The following is a 20050-nucleotide window of genomic DNA, read 5'->3' on the forward strand; positions in this document are numbered from 1 at the left end:
ACACAGTTTCTAAATCTAATTTTAAAGAAGAAAATTAATGATTTTAATATGACAAGAGAATGCATGCTGTTACTGGTTTTTGGGTTTTTTTGGGTTTTTTTGTTTTGTTTTGGGGTTTTTTTTTGTTTGTTTTGGTTTTTTGCTTCTTTTTTTGTGTGTGTGTGTTTTTTGTTTTTTTTGCTTCCAATCACAGAATGCTTAAGTTTTGCAAAAATAAAAAAATTAAGTGTGCTTGTCTTGGCACATAGGGAACATAAGGTAAATAATGTGAAAAATACTAACAGAAAAATTGTGAAGACTACATTTTTCACTGTGTGCAACATCACCAATGATTATTACTCTGGAGGACAGTTTGACTCAAAGGCAGGAGGACAACTTGCAATTATTTCCCTTTCCCTCTCCCTTTGAAAACAAGGGATTAATTCTGTAATTTCAAATTTGGGCTTACTACAATTGATACATTTTAGAATGCTAATGTTTAGAGAGCTATGGAAAAGTGTCCACAAAAGCCCATTCCTACAGGGATGAGTACATATTTATAGGTTTTAGGAAATTAGCATAATTGATAAAAAACACCAATTAGGAGGACAAGTGGTGATGCAATTCTCCCCCAGGTCAAGCCCCATCTCTGGAGCCCCTCCTTGGCATTAGTTGTACTTTGTCCATGAAAATTTATCTCTAAGAGTTGTTCTGGGCCTTGCCTCCGAGGAAGAACCAGGATAGGATGGCGGCCTTGTACTCCCCAAGGCTTGCAGCTCTGGAATTTGCGCTCTCTTTCTGCTTAGGGAAAGGCTATGGAAAAGTACTGGGAAAACTAGATACAGGGGAAAATAGGCTACAGAGCTACAAATATATGTGTGAAGAGTATAGAAAACATAAAAAAGGAAACAAAGGTCAAAACGCAAACTGGCGTCACAGCCATTGCCTGATTGTAAAGACTGGAGACAAAATCTTGCACATGGACAGAATGGAATAAGCTACGTGAAGATTATCAAGTCTCTGAGGGTGTCCTGCACTTCTCAGAATGGCTTAAAATAATTGTGAGATGGCTCCTCAGGGGTGTTTTGTAAAGCAACAAGTTTTAATAAAAGCAAAATAGCAAAATAACAAACAATACAGAAATAAAAGGCAAAGCTGAGCACAGGTGTCAGAGAGGCCCTGACACCTTGCTACAACACCCCAAAAAGCCCAGAGCACCTCTGAGCTCATCCTTAAGTCCTGAATGACCCAGGAGGGTTCTATTGGCAAACAACAAATAGAAACAGCTACAGGTTTTAAAAAACATTTCTAAAGCCCAACCACTGCCCCTCTGCTGGCACTGAGCCAATTACAATGAGAAGACAATGGAAAATTCTAGTTTAACTTTTTACATGTTTCAAGGTAAGCTGAAACTCTTTACCTTATATAGAAACACTTGCTTGGATGTGGGAATGGATTACTACAGACTGGCAATGCTCCTTAGTTTGGGCTGGTAAACAACTGTTAGAGCCATCTTTATCACTTAATTCTATTTTTTCTGCTAAAATGACTTTTCCTCTTCCATAACCAATGTGATTGCACATTACCCACTTGAAGCTGTAGCAGTTCCAGTGTATGATTACATTCTTTGGAATAATCTTGATAATGTCAGTGTTCATAGTTTTAAATTGCTTTTGTTTGTTTCTTTGTTTGTTGTTTTTTTTTTTTTTTTCTTGCATGTAATCTTCTAAAACTGAAGCTTGGAGTTCTGTGTGTGACAGAAAGAAAATTTCTACTCTAATATTCTCTCTACTGTGTGATTTCCAATCTTCCATAACTAATCAATGGTTTTATCACAACACATTTCCTTAAGTCTCCCAAAGATAAGAACAAAGTAAAGTTTTGGGAAGTTTTGCTTTGGTTATCTGAGAGGAGAAGATATTGAGGTATATAAAATACTAAATAAACTGTTACTTATGTTCAATTTTGGTCCATTGCTTCTAAGAAGTTTTTTTGTGTAACGCTCTATGTATTCCATCATGTGCTCATGGTTCTATAAAGACACTAATTAGTTGAAATATATGTCTAGCTGTAAATCTCTTGCCATGTTTGGGGTGGGGAGAAAAGCTAATGAAAAGCATACTGTCTCAATGGATTAGCAGTTTGACTATTAAATTCTATTGACTCACATAATTGTACTGCTATGAAGAGACTCCATTATCTCAAATTTCCATGGAGATATTGACCTGATTGTCATCTTGAACAGCAGTTGCAACTCCTACATCATGATAACAAAAGTTTAGTAGTGTGCCATTTAAATGAGGAAAGGGGAAATAAAGCTTTTATGACAGAGAAGATTAAAACATCCTAGTATGCAGCTAGAATTGTATATATGTAACCTGATATAAATGCATAATATGGAATAGAAATTAGTACTAGTACAATTGTTTGAAGTTTTGAGATCTCCTCTGACCTACATGTAGCTCAATCAAGTATTGTGTGTAGAGCAATTATCATGTCAGAGTCATTAAATCTTCAAATTAAGGCTTTTACTTCTTTGAACAGAAGAATGAAATCTTTAAACTGGTGAATTCATAAAGTGACAATTACCTCCACACACCTTTCTTTAGAGGGTATCTTTTACTTGAGGAAAGCAAAGCTTATAAATTAGATAGATGTCCTGGGGTGACTTTATGATGCTGGTATCCCTCCCAAATCTGTTCTAAACCAGGACAATGGATTTAAAGGAAGACAAGGCCTTGGGGTGATCTTACTGTGGTCTTCCAGTACCTGAAGAAAGCCCGCCAGAAAGATGGAGGGAAACTATTTACAAGGGCATGTAGTGACAGGACAGTGACAAAGGGCAATGGCTTCACACTGAAAGAGAGGATTAGGTTAGGTTAGGTTAGGTTAGGTTAGGTTAGATTAGATTAGATTAGATTAGATTAGATTAGATTAGATTAGGTTAGATTAGATTAGACTAGATATTGGGATAAAATTCTTTACTTTGAGGGTAGTGAGACACTCGAATATTTTGTCCAGAGAAGCTGTGGATGATCCATGCCTGGAAGTGTTTAAGGATAGGTTGTACGGGGGTTTGGCCTACCTTGTCCAATGGAAGTTCCTGCTCATAGCAGGGAGGGTGGAACTAGATGGTCTTTAAGGTCCCTTCCAATCCCAGCTATTCTATTTTATGATTCTGTGAAAAGAAATTAAGACATACCAAAACAACTATTGAATCAGAAAAAAAATATGAGGAGCAGTTGAAGATAGGTAGTATTGAATGTAGAACACCAAGAAAAACTGGTTAAGGATGTTTTAAATGAATGATTAGTGAACTGAGGTCCCAGAAATAGAATGTGAACAATATTGTGACACAATTTTTTAAAAAAGTGTGTGACAAGATCTTCACACTGATTTAAACAGTATGTGAATTTACTCTCTACACTTTGTCCTCTGAGACTTCATCTCTTGTGGAAGACTGACACATTCCCACAGTAACAACAGCTGTTTTCTTACATTCAGCATTGTGATTTTCTGTGGTTTACCCCCACTGGTTTCTTTTTCTTCAAGTTTCATAGCCTTTGGAGTGCCAATGTTGCTGAATAAGAAAAAAAATAATTGCTTTAATATCTGACAGTTTCACTTCAGGCAAACGCAGCAGAATTTGAATAGGAGAAAACCAATGGTGTTATCTCTAACAAGAAGCTTTTCTGAAATCTCTAATCCCCTTATGAAAGTTACTATATTCTTGAATCTTCAATTTTGGTATGCTTGTTAAGTCTATGATTATGGGAATATATCCATGAAAAATTCACTTAAGAATTGTCTAGGGATGAAATATATCTACTGCATTAAATAGTCTGCATCATATTGAAATAATTACAGGACTACCTAGTGCCCTCATTTTAGCTGAACTTTTTTTCCAATCTGATTTTAACTTACACAGAAATTTGACCAGTTTGCAGAGACTGTGTATTATACTACATGAAATGAAGTAATGTAATTAATCTTAAATTTTACATAGCTTATCCCTACTCTGAGCTTTCCTTGTATCTCTGTTCTTCACAGTTCTGATCACCAGTCAGCAAATTTGATCAAGAAGTTTAAATGGAATTCAGAACCACAATGCTTAAGAAAACCTGAAACAGTATGTCTATCCAGAGGAAAAATCTACTTGTATCGTGTGTCTGTGGAATCCTGTCATTGATTTAGGCATGCAGCTTTCCCTGGAGAAGTCAAGTTTTGCACTTGACTACTTTATACATCAAATACTGCATTTTAGAAATGTTCCACAGATAACATTTTATTGGATTTTTGGCTTGCAAAATCACTGTTTTCAGTATTATTATTATTATTAATAATAATAATAATAATAATAATAATACGAGAGTACCCCAGATTTCATAATTGTCTAGCTCTCCTTCAAAAAAAGCAAAACTAACCAAACAAAAATCCCCAAACAAGGGAAAAAAAAAACCCTCCAACAAAACCTTCCTACATTCAAAAACCCCACTCCTAAACTACCAAGAAGACACTGAACACAGTATACAGTGATAGTGAAAGTGTAAAGATGAGGTGTTGCATCTGAATTGAAAGATGCAGGCTTCACATTTTGTTTTGAAGATAGACTAGGTTAGGGCTGCTCTTAGTGCTGGGTTCTGAATTTTTAGCCTAATTCTCATGAAAACTCTATTTTCCCCAGATGACAGAAAATGTTTGCCCTTACATTCTGGTTTTCAATGGAGCAAAGAAATTGCAGGAGAGGAAGCAAGGATCTTTCAAACAGTCAAGATTCAAAGCATGCAGTTCTTTGAAAATCAATACAGCAACCTTGAACATGGGATCTTTGTGTGAAGAGCTAGTGCAAACAGTTCAGCAGGGAACAGAAAATGCTAGATAATGATTTCTAAACCAGGCATACCCTACATTCCTTTATATAACATGATATTTGGATAACCTGCACAAAAAAAATGCTCTCAAACAAATAAGAAGCACGAGAAAAACAGAGAAACAGGCGAGTTGTCGTGAGGAAAAGGATGAAATTGACTAGTGAACAAGATGAATAGTTGGGGTGAGGCTCCTTTGCTTACGCACGTGTAATCCTGCTACTTGAACAGAGAGCTAAAACAGTAAAAGATAAGGTAAACCTTCATAAAAAATAGCATATTGAAACTAGAAGAAAACAGCCTTTTCTTCACCTTGTCATTCTTGCTTCCTGTGCAAGAGGAATGCAAATATTTTGATCATTGTTGCACCATGCAATAAGACAGGGAGTTACCATGCAAACCACATATCAATTCAGTGTTCTTTTCCACTGTTTTATTTGAATTGTTTTATATAGAAATGTGATCATTTACTTGAGCAGCTGCTGCATGCTTATATGGGATAAAATTCTTGGCTTTGTGCATAGCAACCAAATACAAAAACCTTACCCTTGCATCTGGCTCTATGTTTCAACCTTGCTTCCCCAGAATTGAGTCTGTAAGGAATGTACGTGTTTCCTACTGCCAATTCATATTCCTCCCACTGATCAATTAAGAACAACTCAATAGAACAGTAGGAGGAAGAAGTTCTAATTTCTTCTGTATGTTACAGCACTGATTGCTCACCTGCACCACTATTCTTTTTCTTCTTGAAAGTAGCTATTTTTTTACTAAAAAAATTGAAGTTATTTAGCATATCAGTGTTTTCCTATGATTCTCAAAGACCAAACATGTTAATCTCTGAAAGCAGATTTATATGTACTTTATTAGCTGGACTTCAACAGAATTCATTAGAGATGAATTTTCATTTTCATCATTGGTAGTGTATCTATGGCAAATGCAACAGAGAAAACTAATTTAAAATTAGCCTCTGTAACTGACAAAAAAATTGCATTAGAAACCATAAATTTTCTAGTGTCTTCATAATGTCAGTATTTTACACATATTGTTAATTCTTAACAATCTCTCTTATAACCCATTTTCTAGAACATGAGTTCAGTATTTGATCACAAACAGAAGGCTGTAATATAGCACATCATGTACATTTTAAAACTACTCAATTAAGCAGTAGTAGATGAGTTATACATTAATATTCACAAGGATGTATCTCCTTATGAAAATTAAATTTTCATTAGGAAAAGTTGATGTTTTTTAAATGCTTAATTTAATAATATAAATGTGATATTTTTATTATTTTTTCGCAAAATTTTCATGTACTAATATTTATTAGAGCAGCACGATATTTTTATTTAAGTATTTTATGTTAGAACATTTTGAGGAGGCATAAATTATGTTATAAATGAAAATTTAAATTTGGACAAGGTTTTTTAAAAGTTTGGAATATTTGTTTATCCAGCTGAATGAAGAAAGAAAAAATCAATTGGTGTCAACGTCGTGTAAGCACAATTTAGCAACCTTATTATTCTCCTACTAATCTAAAACACAGCACCGTGCCAGCTGCTAGGAAGAAAAGTAACTCTGTCCCAGTTGAAATCAGAACAGTATCTATCCCTTATTCTATATCATTTACATCATGCCCACATCCCATTTTTCTCTACATCCCAGTTAATGATCATCACCTTTCCAGTCTCTTACTATATACACACAATATTGTTCCCATACTCTATATGTTATCCTGCTGAATTCTGTTGAGTTCATTTAGTCCATGACTTTGGGCTTCATCAGTCATAAAATTTCAGGGCAGGACAGATAGTCTGTGATGTTGGGTTGTTGCAAGCTGAAGTCAGCTCTGATTCCATCACTGTTGCACTTGTCCATCTTGATCACAATTTGTTCTTCATTTTTCTAGGTTATTTTTACTGTAATACTCTCAATATGGCACATGGAAGTAATGGAAGTAATGATAGGCAATGCTGTATAGCAATTAACAATGCACAACTTAATTCATTGTCTCTTCTTACCCAGAATCAAATTCTCTAGGGGTGCACACCGGACTCCTGCACTATTCACCAAGTGCACCCAGCCCCTTGAGCAAAAGCAGTCCCACAGATGGATTTGCCTTTGTCTGAGGGAGGAATAACCTAGACTCTTTTCCCCAGCCTATATTTGAGTACGTATTAGAGGAACTCTGTCACTCTCAGTTTTGATTGGGCAGGGCCAGCCCAATTGGCAGATTCTCTAATGTTGACTAACCAAGTGGCCTTTGTTAAATGTGTACCCCAGTATTTGAAGGTCCTACCACCCATTGCTCCCAGTGGAGTTTTTAACAGTCCACTTCATCGTTGGATTTTCTCAGAGGATGTGATATATTTAGATTATTCTTCCAGCATCTGTCAAAACTTACACATTTGAAAGCACGCATCTAGAGAGAATTATGTATCTATATAGTTGCCTGCCTGTCAGACTGAGGAATGTGTTTAATGGCTAGGGTTAAAAGATTCTCAATTAATTGCTTTGAAGATTAGCAGAATCTGTTACATGTAACAAAATGCATGTTTACACCATCTCAAAACTAATTTGAATTTTCTACATCTATAAAAATTAGCACGAATCATCCACACATGAAATTCAAGTTCTGAAATTATGTCTGTGTTGATAAAATATTTTCAGTTGAAGAGAAGAAGACATCTTCTGTCAGATAAATAAAAAAGAAAACAAGGATGTGTTCTTTTCATGTCTGCCATTATCCACACTACCAATTCTTTTGAATCTTGTAATAGAATCACATAATCACAGAATATGCTGAAGTGGATGGGACACACAAGGATCAGTGGGTCCAACTCCTGGCCCTGCACAGCACTATCCCCAGGAGTCACACCATGTGCCTGAGAGTGCTGTCCAAATGCTTCTTGAACTCTGTCATGGTTGGCACTGTGACCACTTCCCTGGACAGCCTGTTCCAGTGCCCAAACACCCTCTGTGTGAAGAAACCTCTTCTAATATCCAGCCTAAACCTCCTCTGACACAACCTCAGGCCATTCCCTCTGGTCCTGTTACTGGTCACCAAGTGTAAAGATCAGTGTCTGCCCCTCCTCTTCCCCTCATAAGGAAGTTGTAGACTGCAATGGAATCTCCCCGCTGTCTCCTCTTGTCCAGGCTGAACAGACCAAGTGACCTCAGCTTCATGTCATCAGGCTTCCCCTCAAGATCCTTCACCATATTCATTGCCTTCCTTAGTATCTAAGAGCTTAATGGGTTTTTTTACATAGCAGCAACCAAACCTGCCCCCAGCACTTGAGGTGAGGCCGCCCCAGTGCAGAGCAGAGCAGAACCACCCCTCCCTTGCCCCACTGACTATGCTGGGCCTGATGCCCCCCAGGACAGGCTTGGCCCTCCTGGCTGCCAGGGCACTGCTGGCTCAGATTCAATTGGCCATTGACCAGGACCTGCAGATCCATTTCTGCACTGTTGCTTCCCAACCTCTTGTTTCCCAGTTTCCAGGGTTGCCTCATCCCAGGTGCAGAATCCAGCATCTTCCCTTGTTGAAATTTATACAGTTGGTGATAGTCTGACCCTCTGATTTGTCAAGGTCTCTCTGCAGGGCCTCACTGCTTTCAAGGGAGTCAACATTTCCTCCCAGTTTTATATTGTCTGACAACCTGATTAGTATCCCTTTCCATCCTGTGTCCAAGATATTTTTGAAGATGTTGAAGAGCACAGGACTGAGGATGGATGCCTGCAGAACCCCTCTAGTGACAAGTCATCAGTCTGATGCCACCCCATCCACTACAACCCTTTGTGTCCAGCTTGTGAGCCAGTTGCCCACCCATCACACAAAGTGTTTATCCAGCTGTGTGCTGGGCACTGTGTCTGGAAGGATGTTTTGAGAGATGGTATTGAAAGGTTTACTGAAATCCAAGCAGATCACTTCAGCTAGCTTTCCTTGGTCAGCTAGGTGGGTTACCTTGTCATAAAAAGAAATAAGGTTTGATAAGCAGGACTTTCCTCTCATGAAGCCATGCTGGCTGTGACCAATGACTGCATTGTCTTTTAAGTGTTTTCAATACCTCACAGAATAATCTCCTTCATAACTTTACCAGGCACTGAAGTGAGACAGACAGGCCTATAGTTTCCAGGCTCCTCCTTCTTGCCCTTCCTGAAAATAGAGACAGTATTTGCCAGCTTCATGTTAACTGAGGCCTCTCTGAAGAAGTATGCAGGTTCAAACCGGGCCTCAGAGCAGGTGTGCAGCCAATTGCTCAGCCCTTTTCTAGCTTGGTTGCAGATATGTCAGAAAAAGCTGGGTGGTTCCAGAACATCCCTTCTTGGATGTTCAGGATTCGTAGGATTCATAGACTGTTTTTGCTGTCATATAGTCTGTGCAAAACCTCACATTCATTATCAAGAAGGAGCAAAAAAATCATGAAGGACAGATTGCTTTCATGTCTGATCCTCTGATAAAATGAAGAAGCAATGATGCTGCTTTTTTTTTTTTTTTTTCTGCTAATTAGTCATTTGTGATGTGTAGTACTGAAAACTTGACTTGCCACCAAAGCAAGTACTATTAACATGCAATTTCAAACCAACATATTTGGATAAGGATGTGCTAATTTCAAAATATAGATTTTATTATTTCTCAGATATATTCTGGGAGAAAGATAGCCTTATATTTCTTTGTGCCCATAAGCTAAGTCTGCCATTTAGAAGGCTGTTGTTTCAGGAGTAGGGTGATGCAATTACCAACGTGAGGCAAGCTGACAACACTCAGACATTTTACATTGGCATGTGATCTTGACTGTGTGAATTTCTTTTCATAATCTGCATCAAAGGCTCTCTATTTGTTTGACTGTGGATTGAGGATGAAACATTCTGAGCAAGAACTTCAGAGAAAACATTAAATAATTTTTTAAAACATTTTACATGAAAGCCTCTATGGAGAAAAGAGAATTAGATGAAAGAAGGGACTAGAATGGTTAAGAGGTGTTGAAGATGGTTGTAAGATGACAGGTGGCTGAAAAAAAAGGAAAGAGGTTTGGGGACACCCATCTGATCAGCTGGAGAAGAGGAGGATTTGAGAACATGAGTGCAACAACAGAAACACACTAGAGACATAGAGATGAAGGACCAGAAACTAGGATCTGTCAGACAGATTCTGCTGAATATGTTCCTTCCTCGTGGAAATGGAATAATAAGGGATTTTGTTCTGCTGCAGGAAGGGGAAGATTCACGTTCATGCTTTGTTCAGTACTAGGAATTTTAGATGTTCAGGCAGTATTCTATCATTATGTGGTGCAAAGATCTGAGCTCATTGTCTCTCTAATGACCGGGTGCTTTAACTGTATGAGATGTTTTTTCTGGCCCCCATGTGAGTCACAGTTTAGGAAACTTCTTCTGTTTTAAGTTAACAATAACCACACTAGAGATGCATATCTGAATGCTGACAAAACCTTAGTCTTGCATTAGATAGATTAAGTAGGCAAACGCAGATCCTTTTTCCTTGCAACAAGTATTGCATAACAAGGACACAGAAAAGCTGAAACGACAAAAGATTGTGTAATCATTAATGGCCATAGTAAATTTTTTGTGTAAGGCAATGTAGTGGTTTGAAAGCAAAACAAATGAGAGGCTCTAAGTCAGAGATACAATTTAATAGGAAGAAAGGAAAGAAAGAAAAAAAATGGATGCAATAATACAAAATACCACTGAGAGAGTCAGAATACAACCTGAGCAGAGTGATGGAAGCAGTCTAGATGAGGTGGTCTTCCTGAAGCAGTGATCCTGTAGAAAGGTCTGGTAGCTCAGGTCCTCTGGGAATCCAGTGGGTAGAGGCCCCCTGTATTGCCCCAAACCCCAGATTATATCCAGGTGAGAATGCTTGGTTTCTCCCCCTGGGCAGAGCATCTCACAATGGAATGATGAGTCATGCTGGGGGTCCTTGATGGCCCCTTAAACAGAGATAACTCCCAGAGGGAGTTATCTCTGAGTCATGGGCAAGGCATTTGATGGGCCATTAACAGAAGATGATGGCCCAGAGGGAGTGGGTCTGGGAAAACACTGCCCCACCTGGATTCAACAATTCATGAAGATGGTGAAAGAATACTTTGTGCACATCCTATACTACAACCCAGGACAGGCAGTTAATATGTCGAATAATGACATGAGACAACTTTACTAACAGTAAGATCTAGAGATATTCTAAGTTCTGGTATTTTTTTTTCTGAGTAAAGTAAATGAGGATCATATACAGAGAAAAACAAGAGTGTTTATACAATGATAAAATGGTAATACAGGACAGGAAAATTCAGATGGCAAATAGAAGTTAAAAGGTCAGGTTGGAGGCAAATGAAACAACTGAGGATCACATTGCAAGAGAACATGTGAGAGGACAGAGAGGAGGAAGCTGAAATCTTGAAACAGGAGAGTAATAAGGAACAAAAAAAATATTTAATGGAAAACAAAGGTAACACCCAAGAAGATTTGTAGTATAAAGAACAAAGAATGAAAATGCATTGTTATTGGAAAATTAGTTGGAGTAATGAAAAAACAGAGAAGCAAAATATGTGATAAGTAGTACAGCAGTATTGCTGTGGTTCATAACTGAAAGGAATACAGAACAGCTGCTAATTGTTATTGAATTTACCTTAACATTTTCTTAGAGGACAAGTGGAGAAGCTAATTATCCACATGCAGAAAGGAGTCATCTGAGGTTTAATTGTGTAGTACCTGCCTCATTAATACATGGAAACCCAAGATAAATGGTGCACATTGCATTAAGAACACAGTATTGAGTTTGATCATGGGATCTAGCAGAACATGTTAGCAGAAGACCTGAGCCAGTGAAGGAAAAGTCGGAACTGACACCCATTGTTGCACCGGCAGCTGAAACTGGAGTCTTTCTGCAGGCAGCAAGAGTGGAAACAATGAGGTTACAGAGTGCTGTGGTCTCCTTCACAGCCCCTACACCCTCACCGATTTCTGCTGACCATTCTTTAATCTTTAGTTCAAATACCTTAAATTTAGTACACTTTGAACTGAAGCACACCAAAACCAAATGTCTCAGCTTAGTCTTATCTGCAGTTGATATGTGTTCTCACAATATTTGAAATCAAAAAGCTTTGGCTGTCTGATATCCAGACTTTGAGTTTTGGTCCACAGCTACCTCACAGATATATTATATAACATTAATAAATTTAAAAAAAAAAAAAAAAAAAAAAGAACAAAAATGGCATGTTATTTAGAAACAGTCTATGTTTTCTGTAAACTATGTATCTGTAAACAAAGCCAACACTATCAGTTGTGTCCTTAGTTCAAATAAGGACTTTAATGTAAAGGGTTTTTTGAGGTATTCTGAGAACAAGATTCTGAAACAAAGTAGGCATCTATTTCCCAGTCTCTTTTAGTTTCCCACTGTTTTATAGTACAGTATTTTATGGCTAATTATTAGTAAATGCATTTTAGGTTAAGCAATAGGAAATTTCTTTGAAAGCATTCTGAGCTTAAAAGCACTGAAATAAGAAATTTCTTTCAATTTCTGTATTTTGCAGTGATTTATTCCTGTATTCAGAAGACTTTAATTTTTGTTAGCTATTGAAAGGTGATACATATGCCAAACACATTGTATTCATATTCTTGGGAGTTAATGAGAGGCATTATATAACGATGTGTCATATTGCCATAATTTAAATTTTTTGAGTATTTTTTCACTGCATAAACTGCTAATTTCTAGGCAAACAGCTGCATTCTGAATTATTTAGAACACTTGTTCTTTAGCTAATTGACAGTTTATTGATGCTTTGAGAGACCATCAGCTAAACAGTATGTAAATGGATTCATGCCTTGCTTCTCATGGAGACAAGAGACAGCTTATGACCTACTTCCACCAGGGCAGCTACTCTCTTCTCTTGCCAGAGGCTGGAGGTCGAGCTACTTCCCTAAAATATTCTCCCTTCTACTAGCAGCTTGCAGTTCTTCTTCCAGAGACAGTGTCTTTCTTTAAAGGAATTACTGAAGTACTCAGAGGGCAGCACATGTATTTATGAAATGCCTTGTTTTAACTAGTATTATTTTATCTCTCTCTCTTCAAATCTCTTCTATATACATGTATGTATATATATGTATATATATATATATATATATATGTATATATATATATATATATGTATATATGTATATATATATATATATATATATATATAGTTATGTCTTTGGACCAAAAGGTACAGCACACAAGGTACAGCACACAACAACAGCAACTTGAAGATTTCTAACTTTATTTTGGACTTGTGAAAAAAGTAACTACTTTTGTATTTCTATATACAACATTTTTTTTCTCTATTTACTTCTGAATATGCTGGTAGTTGGAAATACCTTACCCAGCTTGAAACACCACCTTCCCTCTCATAGAGGGAATATATATATTCGTTGTATATAATCATTGTTTTCTGTATTTCAGTACTGGCTTTAATTACAGAGCCCATCTGACTGCCAGACTTTATTCCCTGGAGGTGTTATACTGCCCGTTTCCTTGGTCACTCACTGCTAAGGTGTTGCACAGGACAGCAAGGTTTATTGAACTGAAACAGAAAAAGAATCAGAGACTTGTAACTCAAAGAGAAAATACCATGCATATAACATCATGGAGTACAAAGGAGTTACAGTAGTTACGCAGAATTTTTGCAGCCTTAAAATTTGGTCTGCATGTGACAGGAGTGTAAATGTTTTCCTCTAGATGGCAGGTTTTGGCAAGCTTTGTTTTAGTAAGTAACTAGAAGGTCTTTCAGGACAAATTACCTAGTTTAGTCACTAACTTTGATTCTACTAAATTCTTTCACTACCCCAGCTGGGTATGCCTGCATGGGGGTGTAGACCCCCATGGTCCATGTTCAGGCATGAAAATAAAGTAGTAATAAAGTATTTTGTAGACAAAGACCTTAAAAGCCTCTGCTAAAACTTTATTTTATGAAACAGATTAGAAATATCTTCCTTTGAAATGTGTATATTACTTATTGTCAGAGGAAAAGTCAGAGGAAATCCTAGTTTTCTATCACTTTCTGAAACTGTTTAGCTGCTTATTAACTTTTGAAAGAGTGTTAAGCCATAGATCAAAATCTCCAAATGAGTCATTTTTTGGAATTGCATCTCAGAGAATGACAGAGTGAAACAGAGTGAAGCAACTGCCTTGGAGCCTTCAGTTATTGCTTCTCAATTTACACATCTTTGACATACAAAATTCCAACTTTTAGGAGTTTGTCTAGTCTGAACATATACTTGCATATAATGGGGAAAAAAAGGTACTTAAATTTTTAAGCAATGTAAATGTTCTTTTTAATAAAATGAAAGTGTACTATATATTTACTCCTTTGCTTGCCACTTTTTTGTGCATAACTAGGTTTGTCTGAATAAAGGTATGTGTGTGAGAGGAAAAGACAGTAAGTGAGGCAAAGCTTGGGATACAGAACAACTGATTTTTTTTTTTCCTGAAAGGAGAATAAAACTTAAGATTTCTTTTTGTGAAACTTGTGTGACATTTTCTTTATAGATTATTTGTGAATGTGAAATGACACTGATAATTTAAGTAATATATTGCCAGCATTTCAAAGTCAGTATTTGGCAATATTCATTCCACACACAGTAATGAAAATTCAATCATATAGTTTGCAATGCTCTTTGAATTAGATATAATATTCACATCAGCTTTTTAAACAGAGCAGCCAGGGAACATATTTTCTAGAATCTCTTCAGCTGCAGAAATGCGTCGTGACTGAAATGTTGTTGGAATGGGTATTGATTGCTACACTTGCCACCATTTCATGCAGTAATATCCCATGCAAACTCCTTTGTACTTGTGTGTCCAAAGAATAATTTTCCATTCACTGCCAATAACCAAACCCACAGTTCCTGTAATCACTAAACTCTGGATCTTTGTGATGGTACAGGAAGCTATTGATGGTTTTTATAGGCTCCCCAAAAAAAACTACCAGGAGTCTAAAAAATGTGGTTTGAAATATTGACAGGCTTTTGTGCAAAATTATTGTATTCAAGAAGAATTACAGACCACTTCTTACCGGGCAGAGAAAAAGAGACACCAAAATGTTCAGAGAAAATACTTTACAGTTTTCAAGGAACAAAATATTTACATAATATCTTTACATCGTTCAGTGCTCAGTTTTTGTGTTGCCTCCACATGTGAAACTGTCTTTTCTTTCTTTTAGTAAACTGTTCTCTGTTTTTCCAGCTTTTTCTCTAAACTAGGTTCCATAAGTACAATTATCAAAAAGCACATTGTCTAAAATGGTGTGGAAAGTAATAGATTTGTTGCTAAAAGTACCTTGTTTGGTCCTGCTAAAATGTGATGAAAATTAGCAAGTTGTAAAAACAAAATTAAATGCTCACCGATTCTGTTTCTTCAGTAAAATTTTCTTCTCAGGTAAGATTTCTATGTGTGATGGTGGTGCCTAAACAGGGGAAAAAATAGAACTGTAAATAACATTTGTAATTTTGTTCAGCAAGAGTTCGAGTTCTCTTTAAAGACTGCTTTTATATGCTGTCCTATAGTAGAAGAGGATACTTTGGCTTTTACAAACAAGCTCTAACCTAAAAGAAAAAAGGAGGAGTTAGGTCTACTGTTTACTGGTGTGGAACATGTGCAACCTCCCTGTCACTGCAACCATGTCTTTGATCTCTTTTCTGTCAGAATTATTTCCTGAGCCTGGGGGTAAATCAAGAGGTTTTTTAGAATACACAGGTGTATGCTAAGAAACACTCAAATGTTCAACAAGATATCCCTTCTATTTTTATAGGATAAATATTCAACACAGGTATCCCTGTGTACTGGATTTGTGTACAGTCTATTTCTACTTTAAAATACTATAAAAATTTCTTTGGGATATGTGGAATTACTAAACTCTGCTTTGGAAAGAAATATATTTGAAAAATTATAAAAATATATTTAAATAATTAAAATTTAACCATTGTCCTGTACATAGCACAGTATTTCTGAATATTTCAGGGCATGGAGTAATTGCAGGTTTTGACAGCATCCACTTCGTTATTCCTTGCTTCTGTGCCATCAAGGAGCAATAGTTTAGCCTGCATTCATGATGACAATATTTTAGTGCCTCAAAAAAGGCATTACTTGTTGCTATCATTGTGTTACCTGTCATCTATCATAAAAATATAAACCCCCATCCAGGAGATGTCTCCTCTTAACAATTCCTTACTTCTATCTGTTGTCATATGCTACCTGTTGCAGGTATTCTCTAGATATTTGAGAAATTGCCATTCACTCTGAAGCAGAGTGATTGCTCCCCAGCAACCAGGGTTTTATTCAATTATTTTAAGGCATTATGTCTCAAGGGAACTAGATAAAAAAATTGCATATGAAAGAACTCATCTATTCTACAGTATATCCTGAGTCAGTCATTCTATGAAACAATATTTTTATTAAAATCACAGAGTTTTTTCCTAAGAAAAGTGTTCTAAAATGTTTTTATTGTGCTCACATGGGAAAATGAGTTAGTTCCAGAAGACTTAATGTGCAAAAATTGCATTACTAAGTTCACAGAAGTTGCTGCACTGCATGGAAACAAGTCACGTGTCTAGGAGTAAGAAAGTCCATATGGAAACTAATGCTAGCAGCTAATGTGGAGTAGTACTGTTTCTTTGCAGTTTCTGGCTCAACATCACTTCTATTGCCTGTTTCACAGTGCTTTCAGGGACTTGGCCACTGAACAAAGAGAACTAGGAATTAGGGCACAGCAGGAGGGTGAGGAAAGGACATTCCAGAAGATAGTGAGTACGGAATTAAGTAAGGCCTGTTGTGCTGCTGCTCTGAATGTAATGGCATTTTTACCCATAATCACTCAGATGGGTACTCAAAGACTTGTGGAGATACCACAGTTGTCATTGCAAAAATACTCCAGTTCCCCAAAGCCTGCACAGTTAGAAGATAAATGAATGGGGGGGGGGGGGGGGGTGTTTGTCATTGGTTTTTGTAGCAATATTAATATGCTGGTGGCTTGAGTGGTTGCTTTTTGTAATTTATTTTTAATATAACAAAATTATGCTGCTGGGGACAAAGTACAGAGGACTCTTAAAACCCTTTTGCAACAGAAAAAGGAGTGTGATTGATCAGTTCTTGTATATGTATTTGTAAATAAATAAAAGACAATATTTAGACAAACACAGGAAACTGGTCTGCCACTCTAGTATTTCTGGTCAAACTGTGACTTTAAGCCCATATAATTTTTCTTGTTTTCTGGATTAGCACGATCTCTGCCAAGCAGTCCAAGTGTGCAATGGCTATCCATCTTTTCTTGTATACATATGATGGTTGACTAGTTTAACTGGGAATTAGGTTTGAAGTCACAGGCAATGTAGTTGTAGAGGCCTATCTAAGAAAAAAAAATGCAGCCTACAGTTAAATTTAATTAATACATTTCTCACCAGTAGCTTTATGTAAAGTTGTGTGTGAGGTGCAGTCTAGTTGCTGGGATGAGCAGAAATGCACAGTAGTTCTAGGGAATCCAGAAGGGCAACTTTATCTGTTTGCAATTCTAGTGAATTTAGACAACTACAAAATTATTAGGGGTACTGGGATTTTTATAACCAATTCTAACACCTTTGTTTTTTGAGCAGGTTGTAAAGGAATCTTTAATGAGCATTAGTGTTTCCTGACTGAACTTTGTTGTCTCATCCCTAAGTTAGAACCTGAATATTGTCAAAACATACCTGCATAGCATTATCTGCTACCAAAAATATTAGTAAGGTACTCTGTGGGAAGAACACTGCTGTTAGCAGTGCCGAGATGTCCTGATTAATGCCTTTAAGGGCTGAAAAAGGGCATAGTCAATGGACTGCAACTTTCTTCTGGTTTTATAAATCTACATGTTCTCATCATGTTCTCATCATATTTGGCATAATAATCAAACTAATAAAGTTTCTAGCTTTGAAGATGATTCTAGTTCGTTGCACTGGAATAGCTGAATCCATAAGCTACCCACTAAAACTAAATCATTAAATAGCAACTAAAATGAAATATGTTTATATAGCTATTTTCAGGTATTTTCTAATGGATGCATATCTTTGTACCACATCATCTTATTATCTCAGCAAATTGTTTTTTAGGGGATATGTGCAGAGAGCACTTATAAAATTTAATGCAATTCAATGTAATGAAGAAGTTTGCATTTGAAGCACAGTCACTTACAAATGTTACGGGACAAACAGCATTCTATTAGAAGGCATTTCAAATGTTTCTGAACAGCAGCTGAGGAGGAGATTTCCTGATGTGGTTCTATTACTACAGCACATTTTCTCTTCATCTGTAACTACTTTTCAAAAATAGAAAAGGCAAAACGGAAACTTCAGTTACCAGAAAATACAAAGGACCTCAATTCATCTTTTGAGAGAAGTAATGAGCAGAAGGCTGCAGTTAGTCATCCACTAAAGCTTTACAGTGGAGAGACTCTGATAATTTGATTGCTCATTTTGAAATAGAAGTTCTCCCTGTGCCCAGAAGGTTTTTCTTTATATTGGAAGCTCTGATAGGTAGTTTGTTTCATGAAAAGGAGGAAATGAATAATGACTCACAAAACTTTCTCTGTCAATCCCTCTTTTGCTATCATCCTTCTATTGGTGCTTCCATATTTTTGCTGGAGAAGGACCCAATACTTTATTCCTTTATGATAGCTTTTCACAATACTCATTCCTTTGTGATAGTTTAAGGAATCAGGATCTGTCCATGACCAGTTTATATAAATCTGTCATAAGTCATTCTGAGGCAACCAGAATGCCAGTGGAACTTCCATGTTGTCATCTTTTTTAATCTTCAATAGTCTTTTACAATCACTCTCTTCTTTATTCCCATGCACATAAGCATCTTTAGCTTTACTTTTGGTTTTGTTTTTTCTGAACTACCCTGAGCTGATTTGTGTCCCAGAGCCTTCATCCTATTGTTTATTGTGGCACTCTGCCACACTGCATTGCAAGAAAACTACTGCTATGCTGCTACTCTCAGAGAACTACTTCCACTAATGTTTAGAAATACAGTAGAAAAGTATATATTCTCTATAACTCATTTAGCACAAGAGTTTGCAAACCATCCTATATCACTCAGAGACAACATGGTCTTCTATGATGAGGAGCTGAACAGAGAGTCAGGCTATGGAATTAGATTAAATATGCAATGCTGTTCATAGAAAATGATTACTTCACCTCTCCGATAACAGCCTCTCCGATAACAGCTGTCTCCCCATTAATGATTTTGAAACTGAATGTAGAAATTTGTTTGCCTTCTTCACCATTTGGATGATAAACTTCCCTCTGTTGGCTATCTTAAGTGACAGCTAAAATTTTAACTGCATCCCCATAAAATTTGCAAACAGAGAACACTTATTCCTTAATTCCTGCTTGATTCCTCCCTGTTTCTACAACTTACTTAATGAATCTTGAAAGACCAAAGAAGGGAATTACACTTCAGAAACTGAGGTTATCCAGTATATTAAAGGATCAAGATGTCACTCAGGATATAGAATGAGCAGTCCAAAATGGTTTGGTGCTTCTGAATTTCATAACCTCAGGAGAATTATACATCAAAGGTGTGTAGCTGTAAATGTGCAGTATGGAAGGATATAGACTCCACAACAGTGTGCTTCATCAGCTTATTTGTCACTGTGGCTTAGGTGGAGTGACATTACATAATTTGTGATGACTTTGTTCTGACATTTTCCCATCATAAAGGATTGAGGGACCAAAGTCACAGAAATGTCATTGGTGATAAATTCAAGCTAGACTTTAATCTTCCTCACTTGAAGTAACATCAAAGAGGAATAACACAGCCTGCAAGATACTTTAGACAACTTATTAAAGAAAAAACGAACCACAACTGACAGATTGAGTGAAAATTGCATTGATAATTTAAGGTGCATTTTTCTTCTGAGCATGTAAGGGCTTCAGATACAAAGGCTCAAGTTAACCAGAATCTCAGAAAACATTGCAACCTCTGTAATTTTCAGTGACTGTATCTCCTGTTTACCTAGCAGATTTAATGTTAAATGTTAAAATATCTTTGAAAAAGCAATCTATTCAGTATCTAATTTGAATAATAAAAACATAGTTATTATTGAGAATAATGCTGCTGATTGCTTGTACTTGAGATCTAGACTCTAAAATTATACATGAGACCTATTCACTTTTTCCAGAAAAAC

The 20050-nt window shown here is 36.7% G+C and overlaps 1 long non-coding RNA gene across 1 annotated transcript in view; it reads left to right on the plus strand.

Moving 5' to 3' along the window:
- The window catches only part of LOC136291446 (uncharacterized), a 415408-nt gene that overhangs the window by 50207 nt on the left and 345151 nt on the right, over positions 1–20050 (plus strand). The window lies entirely within an intron of this gene.

The sequence above is a fragment of the Chamaea fasciata genome, unplaced genomic scaffold (assembly GCF_029207755.1).
Source record: "Chamaea fasciata isolate MVZ Bird 193981 ecotype frontalis unplaced genomic scaffold, bChaFas1.0.hap1 SCAF_1, whole genome shotgun sequence".
Classification (NCBI taxonomy): Eukaryota; Metazoa; Chordata; class Aves; order Passeriformes; family Sylviidae; genus Chamaea; species Chamaea fasciata.